Below are 22069 nucleotides of genomic sequence, written 5' to 3'. Positions count from 1 at the left end.
TAGAAGCAACTTTATACACTCTTCTCTGAACTTGCGAAGCTACATAAACTTGTCTTTCAACTGTTTTACACTGAAATACTCCTTTTCAGTGAATTCCAGTGGGTTGAAACACTTGTTTCTTGTGAAGTAACTCTATTTCAAGGATTTCTGTAGTGTATAACATCCTTTCTAGACTAGAAACTTACATTTTGATGTCTTTTCCACTTGTTCTCTCATAAGTCTGTGATATTCATTAGTATTTCCTCAGAATTACTACTGATTTCTAGCTGTTTCCTATAATGGGCCTTCTCCTCTACTTGTGGGACTTCACCACATGTACAAACAACTTTATACACTCTTCTCTGAACTTGCGAAGCTATATATACTTGTCTTTCAACTGTTTTACAGTTGAAGACTTCTTATCAGTGAATTCTGGTGGTTTCAAACACTGGTTTCATGTGAACTAACTCTATTTCAAGGATTTCTACAGTGTACAACATCCTTTCTGGACTAGAGACTTACATTTTGATGTCTTTTACACTTGTTCTGTCACTATTCTGTGATATTCATTAGTATTTGCTCTGAATGACTACTGATTTCTAGCTGTTTCCTATAATGGGCCTTCTCCTCTACTTGTGGAACATCACCCCATGTAGAAGCAAGTTTATACACTCTTCTCTGAACTTGCGAAGCTACATAAACTTGTCTTTCAACTGTTTTACAGTTGAATACTACTTTTCAGTGAATTCTGGTGGTATAAAACACTGGTTTCATGTGAACTAACACTATTTCAAGGATTTCTGCAGTGTACAACATCCTGTCTAGACTAGAGACTTACATTTTGATGTCTTTTACACTTGTTCTCTCACTATTCTGTGATATTCATTAGTATTTGCTCTGAATGACTACTGATTTCTAGCTGTTTCCTATAATGGGCCTTCTCCTCTACTTGTGGGACTTCACCACATGTAGAAGCAACTTTATACACTCTTCTCTGAACTTGCGAAGCTACATAAACTTGTCTTTCAACTGTTTTACAGTTGAATACTACTTTTCAGTGAACTCTGGTGGTCTCAAACACTGCTTTCATGTGAACTAACTCTATTTCAAGGATTTCTGCAGTGTACAGCATCCTTTCTAGACTAGAAACTTACGTTTTGATGTCTTTTCCACTTGTTCTCTCATAAGTCTGTGATATTCATTAGTATTTCCTCAGAATGACTACTGATTTCTAGCTGTTTCCTATAATGGGCCTTCTCCTCTACTTGTGGGACTTCACCGCATGTACAAACAACTTTATACACTCTTCTCTGAACTTGAGTAGCTATATATACTTCTCTTTCAACTGTTTTACAGTTGAATACTTCTTATCAGTGAATTCTGGTGGTTTCAAACACTGGTTTCATGTGAACTAACTCTATTTCAAGGATTTCTGCAGTGTACAACATCCTGTCTAGACTAGAGACTTACATTTTGATGTCTTTTACACTTGTTCTCTCACTATTCTGTGATATTTATTAGTATTTGCTCTGAATGACTACTGATTTCTAGCTGTTTCCTATAATGGGCCGTCTCCTCTACTTGTGGGACTTCACCACATGTACAAACAAGTTTATACACTCTTCTCTGAACTTGCGAAGCTACATAAACTTGTCTTTCAACTGTTTTACACTTGAATACTACTTATCAGTGAATTCTGGTGGTTTCAAACACTGGATTCATGTGAACTAACTCTATTTCAAGGATTTCTACAGTGTACAACATCCTTTCTACACTAGAAACTTACATTTTGATGTGCTTTCCACTTGTTCTCTCATAAGTCTGTGATATTCATTAGTATTTGCTCTGAATTACTACTGCTTTTTTGCAGTGTCCTATAATGAGCCTTCTTATCTACTTGTGGGACTTCACCACATGTAGAAGCAACTTTATACACTCTTCTCTGAACTTGCGAAGCTACATAAACTTCTCTTTCAACTGTTTTACACAGAAATACGCCTTTTCAGTGAACTCTGGTGGTTTCAAACACTGGTTTCATGTGAACTAACTCTATTTCAAGGATTTCTGTAGTGTAAAACATCCTGTCTAGACTAGAGACTTACATTTTGATGTCTTTTACACTTGTTCTCTCACTATTCTGTGATATTCATTAGTATTTGCTCTGAATGACTACTGATTTCTAGCTGTTTCCTATAATGGGCCTTCTCCTCTACTTGTGGGACTTCACCACATGTACAAACAAGTTTATACACTCTTCTCTGAACTTGCGAAGCTACATAAACTTGTCTTTCAGCTGTTTTACAGTTGAATACTACTTTTCAGTGAACTCTGGTGGTTTCAAACACTGGTTTCATGTGAACTAACTCTATTTCAAGGATTTCTGCAGTGTACAACATCCTTTCCAGACTAGAGACTTACATTTTGATGTCTTTTACACTTGTTCTCTCACTATTCTGTGATATTCATTAGTATTTGCTCTGAATGACTACTGATTTCTTGTAGCGTCCTATAATGGGCCTTCTGCTCTACTTGTGGGACTTCACCTCATGTAGAAACAACTTTATACACTCTTCTCTGAACTTGCGAAGCTATATACACTTGTCTTTCAACTGTTTTACAGTTGAATACTACTTTTCAGTGAACTCTGGTGGTTTCAAACACTGGATTCATGTGAACTAACTCTATTTCAAGGATTTCTATAGTGTACAACATCCTTTCTACACTAGAAACTTACATTTTGATGTGTTTTCCACTTGTTCTCTCATAAGTCTGTGATATTCATTAGTATTTGCTCTGAATTACTACTGCTTTCTTGCAGTGTCCTATAATGAGCCTTCTTTTCTACTTGTGGGACTTCACCACATGTAGAAGCAACTTTATGCACTCTTCTCTGAACTTGCGAAGCTACATAAACTTGTCTTTCAACTGTTTTACAGTTGAATACAACTTTTCAGTGAACTCTGGTGGTTTCAAACACTGCATTCATGTGAACTAACTCTATTTCAAGGATTTCTGTAGTGTAAAACATCCTGTCTAGACTAGAGACTTACATTTTGATGTCTTTTACACTTGTTCTCTCACTATTCTTTGATATTCTTTAGTATTTGCTCTGAATGACTACTGATTTCTAGCTGTTTCCTATAATGGGCCTTCTCCTCTACTTGTGGGACTTCACCACATGTACAAACAAGTTTATACACTCTTCTCTGAACTTGCGAAGCTACATAAACTTGTCTTTCAACTGTTTTACACAGAAATACGCCTTTTCAGTGAACTCTGGTGGTTTCAAACACTGGTTTCATGTGAACTAACTCTATTTCAAGGATTTCTGTAGTGTAAAACATCCTGTCTAGACTAGAGACTTACATTTTGATGTCTTTTACACTTGTTCTCTCACTATTCTGTGATATTCATTAGTATTTGCTCTGAATGACTACTGATTTCTAGCTGTTTCCTATAATGGGCCTTCTCCTCTACTTGTGGGACTTCACCACATGTACAAACAAGTTTATACACTCTTCTCTGAACTTGCGAAGCTACATAAACTTGTCTTTCAGCTGTTTTACAGTTGAATACTACTTTTCAGTGAACTCTGGTGGTTTCAAACACTGGTTTCATGTGAACTAACTCTATTTCAAGGATTTCTGCAGTGTACAACATCCTTTCCAGACTAGAGGCTTACATTTTGATGTCTTTTACACTTGTTCTCTCACTATTCTGTGATATTCATTAGTATTTGCTCTGAATGACTACTGATTTCTAGCTGTTTCCTATAATGGGCCTTCTCCTCTACTTGTGGGACTTCACCACATGTAGAAGCAACTATATACATTCTTCTCTGAACTTGCGAAGCTACATAAACTTGTCTTTCAACTGTTTTACAGTTGAATACTACTTTTCAGTGAACTCTGGTGGTCTCAAACACTGCTTTCATGTGAACTAACTCTATTTCAAGGATTTCTGCAGTGTACAGCATCCTTTCTAGACTAGAAACTTACGTTTTGATGTCTTTTCCACTTGTTCTCTCATACGTCTGTGATATTCATTAGTATTTCCTCAGAATTACTACTGATTTCTAGCTGTTTCCTATAATGGGCCTTCTCCTCTACTTGTGGGACTTCACCGCATGTACAAACAACTTTATACACTCTTCTCTGAACTTGAGTAGCTATATATACTTCTCTTTCAACTGTTTTACAGTTGAATACTTCTTATCAGTGAATTCTGGTGGTTTCAAACACTGGTTTCATGTGAACTAACTCTATTTCAAGGATTTCTACAGTGTACAACATCCTTTCTTGACTAGAGATTTACATTTTGATGTCTTTTACACTTGATCTCTCACTATTCTGTGATATTCATTAGTATTTGCTCAGAATTACTACTGATTTCTAGCTGTTTCCTATAATGGGCCTTCTCCTCTACTTGTGGGACTTCACCACATGTACAAACAAGTTTATACACTCTTCTCTGAACTTGCGAAGCTACATAAACTTGTCTTTCAACTGTTTTACAGATGAATACTACTTATCAGTGAATTCTGGTGGTTTCAAACACTGGATTCATGTGAACTAACTCTATTTCAAGGATTTCTACAGTGTACAACATCCTTTCTACACTAGAAACTTACATTTTGATGTGCTTTCCACTTGTTCTCTCATAAGTCTGTGATATTCATTAGTATTTGCTCTGAATTACTACTGCTTTCTTGCAGTGTCTTATAATGAGCCTTCTTATCTACTTGTGGGACTTCACCACATGTAGAAGCAACTTTATACACTCTTCTCTGAACTTGCGAAGCTACATAAACTTGTCTTTCAACTGTTTTACACTGAAATACTCCTTTTCAGTGAATTCCAGTGGGTTGAAACACTTGTTTCTTGTGAAGTAACTCTATTTCAAGGATTTCTGTAGTGTATAACATCCTTTCTAGACTAGAAACTTACATTTTGATGTCTTTTCCACTTGTTCTCTCATAAGTCTGTGATATTCATTAGTATTTCCTCAGAATTACTACTGATTTCTAGCTGTTTCCTATAATGGGCCTTCTCCTCTACTTGTGGGACTTCACCACATGTACAAACAACTTTATACACTCTTCTCTGAACTTGTGAAGCTATATATACTTATCTTTCAACTGTTTTACAGTTGAATACTTCTTATCAGTGAATTCTGGTGGTTTCAAACACTGGTTTCATGTGAACTAACACTATTTCAAGGATTTCTGCAGTGTACAACATCCTGTCTAGACTAGAGACTTACATTTTGATGTCTTTTACACTTGTTCTCTCACTATTCTGTGATATTCATTAGTATTTGCTCTGAATGACTACTGATTTCTAGCTGTTTCCTATAATGGGCCTTCTCCTCTACTTGTGGGACTTCACCACATGTACAAACAAGTTTATACACTCTTCTCTGAACTTGCGAAGCTACATAAACTTGTCTTTCAACTGTTTTACACTTGAATACTACTTATCAGTGAATTCTGGTGGTTTCAAACACTGGATTCATGTGAACTAACTCTTTTTCAAGGATTTCTACAGTGTACCACATCCTTTCTACACTAGAAACTTACATTTTGATGTGCTTTCCACTTGTTCTCTCATAAGTCTGTGATATTCATTAGTATTTGCTCTGAATTACTACTGCTTTCTTGCAGTGTCCTATAATGAGCCTTCTTATCTACTTGTGGGACTTCACCACATGTAGTAGCAACTTTATACACTCTTCTCTGAACTTGCGAAGCTACATAAACTTGTCTTTCAACTGTTTTACACGGAAATACGCCTTTTCAGTGAACTCTGGTGGTTTCAAACACTGGTTTCATGTGAACTAACTCTATTTCAAGGATTTCTGTAGTGTAAAACATCCTGTCTAGACTAGAGACTTACATTTTGATGTCTTTTACACTTGTTCTCTCACTATTCTGTGATATTCATTAGTATTTGCTCTGAATGACTACTGATTTCTAGCTGTTTCCTATAATGGGCCTTCTCCTCTACTTGTGGGACTTCACCACATGTACAAACAAGTTTATACACTCTTCTCTGAACTTGCGAAGCTACATAAACTTGTCCTTCAGCTGTTTTACAGTTGAATACTACTTTTCAGTGAACTCTGGTGGTTTCAAACACTGGTTTCATGTGAACTAACTCTATTTCAAGGATTTCTACAGTGTACAACATCCTTTCTACACTAGAAACTTACATTTTGATGTGTTTTCCACTTGTTCTCTCATAAGTCTGTGATATTCATTAGTATTTGCTCTGAATTACTACTGCTTTCTTGCAGTGTCCTATAATGGGCCTTCTCCTCTACTTGTGGGACTTCACCACATGTACAAACAAGTTTATACACTCTTCTCTGAACTTGCGAAGCTACATAAACTTGTCTTTCAGCTGTTTTACAGTTGAATACTACTTTTCAGTGAACTCTGGTGGTTTCAAACACTGGTTTCATGTGAACTAACACTATTTCAAGGATTTCTGCAGTGTACAACATCCTTTCCAGACTAGAGACTTACATTTTGATGTCTTTTACACATGTTCTCTCACTATTCTGTGATATTCATTAGTATTTGCTCTGAATGACTACTGATTTCTTGTAGCGTCCTATAATGGGCCTTCTGCTCTACTTGTGGGACTTCACCTCATGTAGAAACAACTTTATACACTCTTCTCTGAACTTGCGAAGCTATATACACTTGTCTTTCAACTGTTTTACAGTTGAATACTACTTTTCAGTGAACTCTGGTGGTTTCTAACACTGGATTCATGTGAACTAACTCTATTTCAAGGATTTCTACAGTGTACAACATCCTTTCTACACTAGAAACTTACATTTTGATGTGTTTTCCACTTGTTCTCTCATAAGTCTGTGATATTCATTAGTATTTGCTCTGAATTACTACTGCTTTCTTGCAGTGTCCTATAATGAGCCTTCTTTTCTACTTGTGGGACTTCACCACATGTAGAAGCAACTTTATACACTCTTCTCTGAACTTGCGAAGCTACATAAACTTGTCTTTCAACTGTTTTACAGTTGAATACTACTTTTCAGTGAACTCTGGTGGTTTCAAACACTGGTTTCATGTGAACTAACTCTATTTCAAGGATTTCTGCAGTGTACAATATCCTTTCCAGACTAGAGACTTACATTTTGATGTCTTTTACACTTGTTCTCTCACTATTCTGTGATATTCATTAGTATTTGCTCTGAATGACTAGTGATTTCTTGTATTGTCCTATAATGGGCCTTCTGCTCTACTTGTGAGACTTCACCTCATGTAGAAACAACTTTATACACTCTTCTCTGAACTTGCGAAGCTATATACACTTGTCTTTCAACTGTTTTACAGTTGAATACTACTTTTCAGTGAACTCTGGTGGTTTCAAACACTGGATTCATGTGAACTAACTCTATTTCAAGGATTTCTACACTGTACAACATCCTTTCTACACTAGAAACTTACATTTTGATGTGTTTTCCACTTGTTCTCTCATAAGTCTGTGATATTCATTAGTATTTGCTCAGAATTACTACTGCTTTCTTGCAGTGTCCTATAATGAGCCTTCTTTTCTACTTGTGGGACTTCACCACATGTAGAAGCAACTTTATACACTCTTCTCTGAACTTGCGAAGCTACATAAACTTGTCTTTCAACTGTTTTACACTGAAATACTACTTTTCAGTGAATTCCAGTGGGTTGAAACACTTGTTTCTTGTGAAGTAACTCTATTTCAAGGATTTCTGTAGTGTATAACATCCTTTCTAGACTAGAAACTTACATTTTGATGTCTTTTACACTTGTTCTCTCATAAGTCTGTGATATTCATTAGTATTTGCTCAGAATTACTACTGATTTCTAGCTGTTTCCTATAATGGGCCTTCTCCTCTACTTGTGGGACTTCACCACATGTTGAAACAACATTATACACTCTTCTCAGAACTTGAGAAGCTATACACACTTGTCTTTCAACTGTTTTACAGTTGAATACTACTTTTCAGTGAATTCTGGTGGTATAAAAGACTGGTTTCATGTGAACTAACTCTATTTCAAGGATTTCTACAGTGTACAACATCCTTTCTAGACAGGAGACTTACATTTTGATGTCTTTGACACTTGTTCTGTCACTATTCTGTGATATTCATTAGTATTTGCTCTGAATGACTACTGATTTCTAGCTGTTTCCTATAATGGGCCTTCTCCTCTACTTGTGGAACATCACCCCATGTAGAAGCAACTTTATACACTCTTCTCTGAACTTGCGAAGCTATATACACTTGTTTTTCAACTGTTTTACAGTTGAATACTACTTTTCAGTGAACTCTGGTGGTTTCAAACACTGGTTTCATGTGAACTAACTCTATTTCAAGGATTTCTGTAGTGTAAAACATCCTGTCTAGACTAGAGACTTACATTTTGATGTCTTTTACACTTGTTCTCTCACTATTCTGTGATATTCATTAGTATTTGCTCTGAATGACTACTGATTTCTAGCTGTTTCCTATAATGGGCCTTCTCCTCTACTTGTGGGACTTCACCACATGTAGAAGCAAGTTTATACACTCTTCTCTGAACTTGCGAAGCTACATAAACTTGTCTTTCAACTGTTTTACAGTTGAATACTACTTTTCAGTGTATTCTGGTGGTCTCAAACACTGCTTTCATGTGAACTAACTCTATTTCAAAGATTTCTGCAGTGTAAAACATCCTGTCTAGACTAGAGACTTACATTTTGATGTCTTTTACACTTGTTCTCTCACTATTCTGTGATATTCATTAGTATTTGCTCTGAATGACTACTGATTTCTAGCTGTTTCCTATAATGGGCCTTCTCCTCTACTTGTGGGACTTCACCACATGTAGAAGCAACTTTATACACTCTTCTCTGAACTTGCGAAGCTACATAAACTTGTCTTTCAACTGTTTTACAGTTGAATTCTACTTTTCAGTGAACTCTGGTGGTTTCAAACACTGCTTTCATGTGAACTATCTCTATTTCAAGGATTTCTGCTGTGTACAGCATCCTTTCTAGACTAGAAACTTACATTTTGATGTCTTTTCCACTTGTTCTCTCATAAGTCTGTGATATTCATTAGTATTTCCTCAGAATTACTACTTATTTCTAGCTGTTTCCTAAAATGGGCCTTCTCCTCTACTTGTGGGACTTCACCACATGTACAAACAACTTTATACACTCTTCTCTGAACTTGCGAAGCTATATATACTTGTCTTTCAACTGTTTTACAGTTGAATACTACTTTTCAGTGAACTCTGGTGGTTTCAAACACTGGTTTCATGTGAACTAACTCTATTTCAAGGATTTCTGTAGTGTAAAACATCCTGTCTAGACTAGAGACTTACATTTTGATGTCTTTTACACTTGTTCTCTCACTATTCTGTGATATTCATTAGTATTTGCTCTGAATGACTACTGATTTCTAGCTGTTTCCTATAATGGGCCTTCTCCTCTACTTGTGGGACTTCACCACATGTAGAAGCAAGTTTATACACTCTTCACTGAACTTGCGAAGCTACATAAACTTGTCTTTCAACTGTTTTACAGTTGAATACTACTTTTCAGTGTATTCTGGTGGTATAAAACACTGGTTTCATGTGAACTAACACTATTTCAAGGATTTCTGCAGTGTACAACATCCTGTCTAGACTAGAGACTTACATTTTGATGTCTTTTACATTTGTTCTCTCACTATTCTGTGATATTCATTAGTATTTGCTCTGAATGACTACTGATTTCTAGCTGTTTCCTATAATGGGCCTTCTCCTCTACTTGTGGGACTTCACCACATGTAAAAGCAACTTTATACACTCTTCTCTGAACTTGCGAAGCTACATAAACTTGTCTTTCAACTGTTTTACAGTTGAATACTACTTTTCAGTGAACTCTGGTGGTTTCAAACACTGGTTTCATGTGAACTAACTCTATTTCAAGGATTTCTGCAGTGTACAACATCCTTTCCAGACTAGAGACTTACATTTTGATGTCTTTTACACTTGTTCTCTCACTATTCTTTGATATTCATTAGTATTTGCTCTGAATGACTACTGATTTCTTGTAGTGTCCTATAATGGGCCTTCTGCTCTACTTGTGGGACTTCACCTCATGTAGAAACAACTTTATACACTCTTCTCTGAACTTGCGAAGCTATATACACTTGTCTTTCAACTGTTTTACAGTTGAATACTACTTTTCAGTGAACTCTGGTGGTTTCAAACACTGGATTCATGTGAACTAACTCTATTTCAAGGATTTCTACACTGTACAACATCCTTTCTACGCTAGAAACTTACATTTTGATGTGTTTTCCACTTGTTCTCTCATAAGTCTGTGATATTCATTAGTATTTGCTCAGAATTACTACTGCTTTCTTGCAGTGTCCTATAATGAGCCTTCTTTTCTACTTGTGGGACTTCACCACATGTAGAAGCAACTTTATACACTCTTCTCTGAACTTGCGAAGCTACATAAACTTGTCTTTCAACTGTTTTACACTGAAATACTACCTTTCAGTGAATTCCAGTGGGTTGAAACACTTGTTTCTTGTGAAGTAACTCTATTTCAAGGATTTCTGTAGTGTATAACATCCTTTCTGGACTAGAAACTTACATTTTGATGTCTTTTACACTTGTTCTCTCATAAGTCTGTGATATTCATTAGTATTTGCTCAGAATTACTACTGATTTCTAGCTGTTTCCTATAATGGGCCTTCTCCTCTACTTGTGGGACTTCACCACATGTTGAAACAACATTATACACTCTTCTCAGAACTTGAGAAGCTATACACACTTGTCTTTCAACTGTTTTACAGTTGAATACTACTTTTCAGTGAATTCTGGTGGTATAAAAGACTGGTTTCATGTGAACTAACTCTATTTCAAGGATTTCTGCAGTGTACAACATCCTTTCTAGACTAGAGACTTACATTTTGATGTCTTTGACACTTGTTCTGTCACTATTCTGTGATATTCATTAGTATTTGCTCTGAATGACTACTGATTTCTAGCTGTTTCCTATAATGGGCCTTCTCCTCTACTTGTGGAACATCACCCCATGTAGAAGCAACTTTATACACTCTTCTCTGAACTTGCGAAGCTATATACACTTGTTTTTCAACTGTTTTACAGTTGAATACTACTTTTCAGTGAACTCTGGTGGTTTCAAACACTGGTTTCATGTGAACTAACTCTATTTCAAGGATTTCTGTAGTGTAAAACATCCTGTCTAGACTAGAGACTTACATTTTGATGTCTTTTACACTGGTTCTCTCACTATTCTGTGATATTCATTAGTATTTGCTCTGAATGACTACTGATTTCTAGCTGTTTCCTATAATGGGCCTTCTCCTCTACTTGTGGGACTTCACCACATGTAGAAGCAAGTTTATACACTCTTCTCTGAACTTGCGAAGCTACATAAACTTGTCTTTCAACTGTTTTACAGTTGAATACTACTTTTCAGTGTATTCTGGTGGTCTCAAACACTGCTTTCATGTGAACTAACTCTATTTCAAAGATTTCTGCAGTGTAAAACATCCTGTCTAGACTAGAGACTTACATTTTGATGTCTTTTACACTTGTTCTCTCACTATTCTGTGATATTCATTAGTATTTGCTCTGAATGACTACTGATTTCTAGCTGTTTCCTATAATGGGCCTTCTCCTCTACTTGTGGGACTTCACCACATGTAGAAGCAAATTTATACACTCTTCTCTGAACTTGCGAAGCTACATAAACTTGTCTTTCAACTGTTTTACAGTTGAATTCTACTTTTCAGTGAACTCTGGTGGTTTCAAACACTGCTTTCATGTGAACTATCTCTATTTCAAGGATTTCTGCTGTGTACAGCATCCTTTCTAGACTAGAAACTTACATTTTGATGTCTTTTCCACTTGTTCTCTCATAAGTCTGTGATATTCATTAGTATTTCCTCAGAATTACTACTTATTTCTAGCTGTTTCCTATAATGGGCCTTCTCCTCTACTTGTGGGACTTCACCACATGTACAAACAACTTTATACACTCTTCTCTGAACTTGCGAAGCTATATATACTTGTCTTTCAACTGTTTTACAGTTGAATACTACTTTTCAGTGAACTCTGGTGGTTTCAAACACTGGTTTCATGTGAACTAACTCTATTTCAAGGATTTCTGTAGTGTAAAACATCCTGTCTAGACTAGAGACTTACATTTTGATGTCTTTTACACTTGTTCTCTCACTATTCTGTGATATTCATTAGTATTTGCTCTGAATGACTACTGATTTCTAGCTGTTTCCTATAATGGGCCTTCTCCTCTACTTGTGGGACTTCACCACATGTAGAAGCAAGTTTATACACTCTTCACTGAACTTGCGAAGCTACATAAACTTGTCTTTCAACTGTTTTACAGTTGAATACTACTTTTCAGTGTATTCTGGTGGTATAAAACACTGGTTTCATGTGAACTAACACTATTTCAAGGATTTCTGCAGTGTACAACATCCTGTCTAGACTAGAGACTTACATTTTGATGTCTTTTACACTTGTTCTCTCACTATTCTGTGATATTCATTAGTATTTGCTCTGAATGACTACTGATTTCTAGCTGTTTCCTATAATGGGCCTTCTCCTCTACTTGTGGGACTTCACCACATGTAGAAGCAACTTTATACACTCTTCTCTGAACTTGCGAAGCTACATAAACTTGTCTTTCAACTGTTTTACAGTTGAATACTACTTTTAAGTGAACTCTGGTGGTTTCAAACACTGGTTTCATGTGAACTAACTCTATTTCAAGGATTTCTGCAGTGTACAACATCCTTTCCAGACTAGAGACTTACATTTTGATGTCTTTTACACTTGTTCTCTCACTATTCTGTGATATTCATTAGTATTTGCTCTGAATGACTACTGATTTCTTGTAGTGTCCTATAATGGGCCTTCTGCTCTACTTGTGGGACTTCACCTCATGTAGAAACAACTTTATACACTATTCTCTGAACTTGCGAAGCTATATACACTTGTCTTTCAACTGTTTTACAGTTGAATACTACTTTTCAGTGAACTCTGGTGGTTTCAAACACTGGATTCATGTGAACTAACTCTATTTCAAGGATTTCTACACTGTACAACATCCTTTCTACACTAGAAACTTACATTTTGATGTGTTTTCCACTTGTTCTCTCATAAGTCTGTGATATTCATTAGTATTTGCTCAGAATTACTACTGCTTTCTTGCAGTGTCCTATAATGAGCCTTCTTTTCTACTTGTGGGACTTCACCACATGTAGAAGCAACTTTATACACTCTTCTCTGAACTTGCGAAGCTACATAAACTTGTCTTTCAACTGTTTTACACTGAAATACTACTTTTCAGTGAATTCCAGTGGGTTGAAACACTTGTTTCTTGTGAAGTAACTCTATTTCAAGGATTTCTGTAGTGTATAACATCCTTTCTAGACTAGAAACATACATTTTGATGTCTTTTACACTTGTTCTCTCATAAGTCTGTGATATTCATTAGTATTTGCTCAGAATTACTACTGATTTCTAGCTGTTTCCTATAATGGGCCTTCTCCTCTACTTGTGGGACTTCACCACAGGTTGAAACAACATTATACACTCTTCTCAGAACTTGAGAAGCTATACACACTTGTCTTTCAACTGTTTTACAGTTGAATACTACTTTTCAGTGAATTCTGGTGGTATAAAAGACTGGTTTCATGCGAACTATCTCTATTTCAAGGATTTCTGCAGTGTACAACATCCTTTCTAGACTAGAGACTTACATTTTGATGTCTTTGACACTTGTTCTGTCACTATTCTGTGATATTCATTAGTATTTGCTCTGAATGACTACTGATTTCTAGCTGTTTCCTATAATGGGCCTTCTCCTCTACTTGTGGAACATCACGCCATGTAGAAGCAACTTTATACACTCTTCTCTGAACTTGCGAAGCTATATACACTTGTTTTTCAACTGTTTTACAGTTGAATACTACTTTTCAGTGAACTCTGGTGGTTTCAAACACTGGTTTCATGTGAACTAACTCTATTTCAAGGATTTCTGTAGTGTAAAACATCCTGTCTAGACTAGAGACTTACATTTTGATGTCTTTTACACTTGTTCTCTCACTATTCTGTGATATTCATTAGTATTTGCTCTGAATGACTACTGATTTCTAGCTGTTTCCTACAATGGGCCTTCTCCTCTACTTGTGGGACTTCACCACATGTAGAAGCAACTTTACACACTCTTCTCTGAACTTGCGAAGCTACATAAACTTGTCTTTCAACTGTTTTACAGTTGAATACTACTTTTAAGTGAACTCTGGTGGTTTCAAACACTGGTTTCATGTGAACTAACTCTATTTCAAGGATTTCTGCAGTGTACAACATCCTTTCCAGACTAGAGACTTACATTTTGATGTCTTTTACACTTGTTCTCTCATAAGTCTGTGATATTCATTAGTATTTGCTCAGAATTACTACTGCTTTCTTGCAGTGTCCTATAATGAGCCTTCTTTTCTACTTGTGGGACTTCACCACATGTAGAAGCAACTTTATACACTCTTCTCTGAACTTGCGAAGCTACATAAACTTGTCTTTCAACTGTTTTACACTGAAATACTACTTTTCAGTGAATTCCAGTGGGTTGAAACACTTGTTTCTTGTGAAGTAACTCTATTTCAAGGATTTCTGTAGTGTATAACATCCTTTCTAGACTAGAAACTTACATTTTGATGTCTTTTACACTTGTTCTCTCATAGGTCTGTGATATTCATTAGTATTTGCTCAGAATTACTACTGATTTCTAGCTGTTTCCTATAATGGGCCTTCTCCTCTACTTGTGGGACTTCACCACAGGTTGAAACAACATTATACACTCTTCTCAGAACTTGAGAAGCTATACACACTTGTCTTTCAACTGTTTTACAGTTGAATACTACTTTTCAGTGAATTCTGGTGGTATAAAAGACTGGTTTCATGCGAACTATCTCTATTTCAAGGATTTCTGCAGTGTACAACATCCTTTCTAGACTAGAGACTTACATTTTGATGTCTTTGACACTTGTTCTGTCACTATTCTGTGATATTCATTAGTATTTGCTCTGAATGACTACTGATTTCTAGCTGTTTCCTATAATGGGCCTTCTCCTCTACTTGTGGAACATCACGCCATGTAGAAGCAACTTTATACACTCTTCTCTGAACTTGCGAAGCTATATACACTTGTTTTTCAACTGTTTTACAGTTGAATACTACTTTTCAGTGAACTCTGGTGGTTTCAAACACTGGTTTCATGTGAACTAACTCTATTTCAAGGATTTCTGTAGTGTAAAACATCCTGTCTAGACTAGAGACTTACATTTTGATGTCTTTTACACTGGTTCTCTCACTATTCTGTGATATTCATTAGTATTTGCTCTGAATGACTACTGATTTCTAGCTGTTTCCTATAATGGGCCTTCTCCTCTACTTGTGGGACTTCACCACATGTAGAAGCAAGTTTATACACTCTTCTCTGAACTTGCGAAGCTACATAAACTTGTCTTTCAACTGTTTTACAGTTGAATACTACTTTTCAGTGTATTCTGGTGGTCTCAAACACTGCTTTCATGTGAACTAACTCTATTTCAAAGATTTCTGCAGTGTAAAACATCCTGTCTAGACTAGAGACTTACATTTTGATGTCTTTTACACTTGTTCTCTCACTATTCTGTGATATTCATTAGTATTTGCTCTGAATGACTACTGATTTCTAGCTGTTTCCTATAATGGGCCTTCTCCTCTACTTGTGGGACTTCACCACATGTAGAAGCAACTTTATACACTCTTCTCTGAACTTGCGAAGCTACATAAACTTGTCTTTCAACTGTTTTACAGTTGAATTCTACTTTTCAGTGAACTCTGGTGGTTTCAAACACTGCTTTCATGTGAACTATCTCTATTTCAAGGATTTCTGCTGTGTACAGCATCCTTTCTAGACTAGAAACTTACATTTTGATGTCTTTTCCACTTGTTCTCTCATAAGTCTGTGATATTCATTAGTATTTCCTCAGAATTACTACTTATTTCTAGCTGTTTCCTATAATGGGCCTTCTCCTCTACTTGTGGGACTTCACCACATGTACAAACAACTTTATACACTCTTCTCTGAACTTGCGAAGCTATATATACTTGTCTTTCAACTGTTTTACAGTTGAATACTACTTTTCAGTGAACTCTGGTGGTTTCAAACACTGGTTTCATGTGAACTAACTCTATTTCAAGGATTTCTGTAGTGTAAAACATCCTGTCTAGACTAGAGACTTACATTTTGATGTCTTTTACACTTGTTCTCTCACTATTCTGTGATATTCATTAGTATTTGCTCTGAATGACTACTGATTTCTAGCTGTTTCCTATAATGGGCCTTCTCCTCTACTTGTGGGACTTCACCACATGTAGAAGCAAGTTTATACACTCTTCACTGAACTTGCGAAGCTACATAAACTTGTCTTTCAACTGTTTTACAGTTGAATACTACTTTTCAGTGTATTCTGGTGGTATAAAACACTGGTTTCATGTGAACTAACACTATTTCAAGGATTTCTGCAGTGTACAACATCCTGTCTAGACTAGAGACTTACATTTTGATGTCTTTTACACTTGTTCTCTCACTATTCTGTGATATTCATTAGTATTTGCTCTGAATGACTACTGATTTCTAGCTGTTTCCTATAATGGGCCTTCTCCTCTACTTGTGGGACTTCACCACATGTAGAAGCAACTTTATACACTCTTCTCTGAACTTGCGAAGCTACATAAACTTGTCTTTCAACTGTTTTACAGTTGAATACTACTTTTAAGTGAACTCTGGTGGTTTCAAACACTGGTTTCATGTGAACTAACTCTATTTCAAGGATTTCTGCAGTGTACAACATCCTTTCCAGACTAGAGACTTACATTTTGATGTCTTTTACACTTGTTCTCTCACTATTCTGTGATATTCATTAGTATTTGCTCTGAATGACTACTGATTTCTTGTAGTGTCCTATAATGGGCCTTCTGCTCTACTTGTGGGACTTCACCTCATGTAGAAACAACTTTATACACTATTCTCTGAACTTGCGAAGCTATATACACTTGTCTTTCAACTGTTTTACAGTTGAATACTACTTTTCAGTGAACTCTGGTGGTTTCAAACACTGGATTCATGTGAACTAACTCTATTTCAAGGATTTCTACACTGTACAACATCCTTTCTACACTAGAAACTTACATTTTGATGTGTTTTCCACTTGTTCTCTCATAAGTCTGTGATATTCATTAGTATTTGCTCAGAATTACTACTGCTTTCTTGCAGTGTCCTATAATGAGCCTTCTTTTCTACTTGTGGGACTTCACCACATGTAGAAGCAACTTTATACACTCTTCTCTGAACTTGCGAAGCTACATAAACTTGTCTTTCAACTGTTTTACACTGAAATACTACTTTTCAGTGAATTCCAGTGGGTTGAAACACTTGTTTCTTGTGAAGTAACTCTATTTCAAGGATTTCTGTAGTGTATAACATCCTTTCTAGACTAGAAACTTACATTTTGATGTCTTTTACACTTGTTCTCTCATAAGTCTGTGATATTCATTAGTATTTGCTCAGAATTACTACTGATTTCTAGCTGTTTCCTATAATGGGCCTTCTCCTCTACTTGTGGGACTTCACCACAGGTTGAAACAACATTATACACTCTTCTCAGAACTTGAGAAGCTATACACACTTGTCTTTCAACTGTTTTACAGTTGAATACTACTTTTCAGTGAATTCTGGTGGTATAAAAGACTGGTTTCATGCGAACTATCTCTATTTCAAGGATTTCTGCAGTGTACAACATCCTTTCTAGACTAGAGACTTACATTTTGATGTCTTTGACACTTGTTCTGTCACTATTCTGTGATATTCATTAGTATTTGCTCTGAATGACTACTGATTTCTAGCTGTTTCCTATAATGGGCCTTCTCCTCTACTTGTGGAACATCACGCCATGTAGAAGCAACTTTATACACTCTTCTCTGAACTTGCGAAGCTATATACACTTGTTTTTCAACTGTTTTACAGTTGAATACTACTTTTCAGTGAACTCTGGTGGTTTCAAACACTGGTTTCATGTGAACTAACTCTATTTCAAGGATTTCTGTAGTGTAAAACATCCTGTCTAGACTAGAGACTTACATTTTGATGTCTTTTACACTTGTTCTCTCACTATTCTGTGATATTCATTAGTATTTGCTCTGAATGACTACTGATTTCTAGCTGTTTCCTACAATGGGCCTTCTCCTCTACTTGTGGGACTTCACCACATGTAGAAGCAACTTTACACACTCTTCTCTGAACTTGCGAAGCTACATAAACTTGTCTTTCAACTGTTTTACAGTTGAATACTACTTTTAAGTGAACTCTGGTGGTTTCAAACACTGGTTTCATGTGAACTAACTCTATTTCAAGGATTTCTGCAGTGTACAACATCCTTTCCAGACTAGAGACTTACATTTTGATGTCTTTTACACTTGTTCTCTCACTATTCTGTGATATTCATTAGTATTTGCTCTGAATGACTACTGATTTCTTGTAGTGTCCTATAATGGGCCTTCTGCTCTACTTGTGGGACTTCACCTCATGTAGAAACAACTTTATACACTATTCTCTGAACTTGCGAAGCTATATACACTTGTCTTTCAACTGTTTTACAGTTGAATACTACTTTTCAGTGAACTCTGGTGGTTTCAAACACTGGATTCATGTGAACTAACTCTATTTCAAGGATTTCTACACTGTACAACATCCTTTCTACACTAGAAACTTACATTTTGATGTGTTTTCCACTTGTTCTCTCATAAGTCTGTGATATTCATTAGTATTTGCTCAGAATTACTACTGCTTTCTTGCAGTGTCCTATAATGAGCCTTCTTTTCTACTTGTGGGACTTCACCACATGTAGAAGCAACTTTATACACTCTTCTCTGAACTTGCGAAGCTACATAAACTTGTCTTTCAACTGTTTTACACTGAAATACTCCTTTTCAGTGAATTCCAGTGGGTTGAAACACTTGTTTCTTGTGAAGTAACTCTATTTCAAGGATTTCTGTAGTGTATAACATCCTTTCTAGACTAGAAACTTACATTTTGATGTCTTTTACACTTGTTCTCTCATAAGTCTGTGATATTCATTAGTATTTGCTCAGAATTACTACTGATTTCTAGCTGTTTCCTATAATGGGCCTTCTCCTCTACTTGTGGGACTTCACCACATGTTGAAACAACATTATACACTCTTCTCAGAACTTGAGAAGCTATACACACTTGTCTTTCAACTGTTTTACAGTTGAATACTACTTTTCAGTGAATTCTAGTGGTATAAAAGACTGGTTTCATGTGAACTAACTCTATTTCAAGGATTTCTGCAGTGTACAACATCCTTTCTAGACTAGAGACTTACATTTTGATGTCTTTGACACTTGTTCTGTCACTATTCTGTGATATTCATTAGTATTTGCTCTGAATGACTACTGATTTCTAGCTGTTTCCTATAATGGGCCTTCTCCTCTACTTGTGGAACATCACCCCATGTAGAAGCAACTTTATACACTCTTCTCTGAACTTGCGAAGCTATATACACTTGTTTTTCAACTGTTTTACAGTTGAATACTACTTTTCAGTGAACTCTGGTGGTTTCAAACACTGGTTTCATGTGAACTAACTCTATTTCAAGGATTTCTGTAGTGTAAAACATCCTGTCTAGACGAGAGACTTACATTTTGATGTCTTTTACACTTGTTCTCTCACTATTCTGTGATATTCATTAGTATTTGCTCTGAATGACTACTGATTTCTAGCTGTTTCCTATAATGGGCCTTCTCCTCTACTTGTGGGACTTCACCACATGTAGAAGCAAGTTTATACACTCTTCTCTGAACTTGCGAAGCTACATAAACTTGTCTTTCAACTGTTTTACAGTTGAATACTACTTTTCAGTGTATTCTGGTGGTCTCAAACACTGCTTTCATGTGAACTATCTCTATTTCAAGGATTTCTGCTGTGTACGGCATCCTTTCTAGACTAGAAACTTACATTTTGATGTCTTTTCCACTTGTTCTCTCATAAGTCTGTGATATTCATTAGTATTTCCTCAGAATTACTACTTATTTCTAGCTGTTTCCTATAATGGGCCTTCTCCTCTACTTGTGGGACTTCACCACATGTACAAACAACTTTATACACTCTTCTCTGAACTTGCGAAGCTATATATACTTGTCTTTCAACTGTTTTACAGTTGAATACTACTTTTCAGTGAACTCTGGTGGTTTCAAACACTGGTTTCATGTGAACTAACTCTATTTCAAGGATTTCTGTAGTGTAAAACATCCTGTCTAGACTAGAGACTTACATTTTGATGTCTTTTACACTTGTTCTCTCACTATTCTGTGATATTCATTAGTATTTGCTCTGAATGACTACTGATTTCTAGCTGTTTCCTATAATGGGCCTTCTCCTCTACTTGTGGGACTTCACCACATGTAGAAGCAAGTTTATACACTCTTCACTGAACTTGCGAAGCTACATAAACTTGTCTTTCAACTGTTTTACAGTTGAATACTACTTTTCAGTGTATTCTGGTGGTATAAAACACTGGTTTCATGTGAACTAACACTATTTCAAGGATTTCTGCAGTGTACAACATCCTGTCTAGACTAGAGACTTACATTTTGATGTCTTTTACACTTGTTCTCTCACTATTCTGTGATATTCATTAGTATTTGCTCTGAATGACTACTGATTTCTAGCTGTTTCCTATAATGGGCCTTCTCCTCTACTTGTGGGACTTCACCACATGTAGAAGCAACTTTATACACTCTTCTCTGAACTTGCGAAGCTACATAAACTTGTCTTTCAACTGTTTTACAGTTGAATACTACTTTTCAGTGAACTCTGGTGGTTTCAAACACTGGTTTCATGTGAACTAACTCTATTTCAAGGATTTCTGCAGTGTACAACATCCTTTCCAGACTAGAGACTTACATTTTGATGTCTTTTACACTTGTTCTCTCACTATTCTGTGATATTCATTAGTATTTGCTCTGAATGACTACTGATTTCTTGTAGTGTCCTATAATGGGCCTTCTGCTCTACTTGTGGGACTTCACCTCATGTAGAAACAACTTTATACACTATTCTCTGAACTTGCGAAGCTATATACACTTGTCTTTCAACTGTTTTACAGTTGAATACTACTTTTCAGTGAACTCTGGTGGTTTCAAACACTGGATTCATGTGAACTAACTCTATTTCAAGGATTTCTACACTGTACAACATCCTTTCTACACTAGAAACTTACATTTTGATGTGTTTTCCACTTGTTCTCTCATAAGTCTGTGATATTCATTAGTATTTGCTCAGAATTACTACTGCTTTCTTGCAGTGTCCTATAATGAGCCTTCTTTTCTACTTGTGGGACTTCACCACATGTAGAAGCAACTTTATACACTCTTCTCTGAACTTGCGAAGCTACATAAACTTGTCTTTCAACTGTTTTACACTGAAATACTACTTTTCAGTGAATTCCAGTGGGTTGAAACACTTGTTTCTTGTGAAGTAACTCTATTTCAAGGATTTCTGTAGTGTATAACATCCTTTCTAGACTAGAAACTTACATTTTGATGTCTTTTTCACTTGTTCTCTCATAAGTCTGTGATATTCATTAGTATTTGCTCAGAATTACTACTGATTTCTAGCTGTTTCCTATAATGGGCCTTCTCCTCTACTTGTGGGACTTCACCACAGGTTGAAACAACATTATACACTCTTCTCAGAACTTGAGAAGCTATACACACTTGTCTTTCAACTGTTTTACAGTTGAATACTACTTTTCAGTGAATTCTGGTGGTATAAAAGACTGGTTTCATGCGAACTATCTCTATTTCAAGGATTTCTGCAGTGTACAACATCCTTTCTAGACTAGAGACTTACATTTTGATGTCTTTGACACTTGTTCTGTCACTATTCTGTGATATTCATTAGTATTTGCTCTGAATGACTACTGATTTCTA

The sequence above is a fragment of the Cnephaeus nilssonii genome (assembly GCF_951640355.1).
Source record: "Cnephaeus nilssonii genome assembly, chromosome: 15".
Lineage (NCBI taxonomy): Eukaryota > Metazoa > Chordata > Mammalia > Chiroptera > Vespertilionidae > Cnephaeus > Cnephaeus nilssonii.
This window is presented reverse-complemented; position numbering follows the sequence as displayed.